This window comes from Suricata suricatta, chromosome 2, assembly GCF_006229205.1.
Source record: "Suricata suricatta isolate VVHF042 chromosome 2, meerkat_22Aug2017_6uvM2_HiC, whole genome shotgun sequence".
NCBI classification, from domain to species: Eukaryota; Metazoa; Chordata; class Mammalia; order Carnivora; family Herpestidae; genus Suricata; species Suricata suricatta.
The window spans coordinates 88,913,106-88,914,407 of NC_043701.1; positions in this window are offsets into that span (position 1 = coordinate 88,913,106).

Below are 1,302 nucleotides of genomic sequence, written 5' to 3' on the forward strand. Positions count from 1 at the left end.
ATTAATTATAGAAAGATTGTATGATAGAAGGCTAATATGAAAAACTCTATCACTTTCATTTATACAAGTAATGAACAAGGAGAATTTCAAATTAAAAACAGTACCATTTTAACTAGCACCTCTGTAATGAAATACTTAGTACAAATACAACAAAATATGTACAAAATTTATATGAAGAAAACCATAAGGTTCTGATCAAAGAAATCAAAACAAAACTATGTAAATAGAGAGATATTCCACATTCATGAGTAGGAATTTCCAATATGGTCAAGATTTCAGTACCTCTCAACTTGATCTATAAAAATTAATGCAATTCAAATCAAAATTCCAATAAGTTATTTTGTGAATAGTGACTCTCTGATTCTAAAGTGTATATGCAAACATAAGGGACTCAGAATAGGCATCCCAAATTGAAGGAGAACAAAGTTGGATGACCAACTCTATGCAAATTCAAGTCTTCCTAAACAGCAACAATAATCAAGATAGTACGGTATTGGTGAAACATTGGACAAACAAAGCAAAGGAACAATAGAGTGCCCAGATATAGACCCAGATACATATAGTAATCAGATCTTTGATGATAAAACAAAATGGAGCAAAAATAGCCTCTCCAACAAATGCTGCTCGAAGAACTAGGCATCTACATTAAAAAGAAATAATCTAGATATAAACTTCACATTCTTCCCCAAATTTAACTCAAAATGAATCATAGAACTATATGTAAGATATGAAAATACAAAACCCCTGGAAGTTAACCAAATAGAAAGTCTAGATAACTTTGGGTTTATTTGGTGGTATTTTTTCTTTTGTTTGTGTTTTAGATATACTAACAAGGACATGATCCATGAAATTAAAAAAAATGAAAAGCCGAAGTTACTTAACATTTAAAAAAAATTCTCTACAAAGTTCATTGTCAGACAAACAAGAATCCAAGTAATAGACTGGGAGGAAATATTTCCAACAGATACATCTGATAAACGAATTTTATCTAAAATACCTAAATGACCCTTAAAGTTCAATGATAAGAAAACAACCCAAGATAAATGTAAGGAAATACCTTAATAGAGACCTCACGAAAGGCAGACAGGTGACAAGCATATAAGAAGATACTCCATATCCTATATTGTTAGGGAAATTCAAATTCTAACAGCAATGAGATATGTCCAAATACCTATTAGAATGGCTAAATTCCTGAATACTGACAACAGTAAATGATGACAAGAATGTGGAGCAACAGGAAATCTCATTCATTGCTAGTGGGAATACAAAGTATGTAGGCAGTTTGGAAGACAGTTTGTTGGT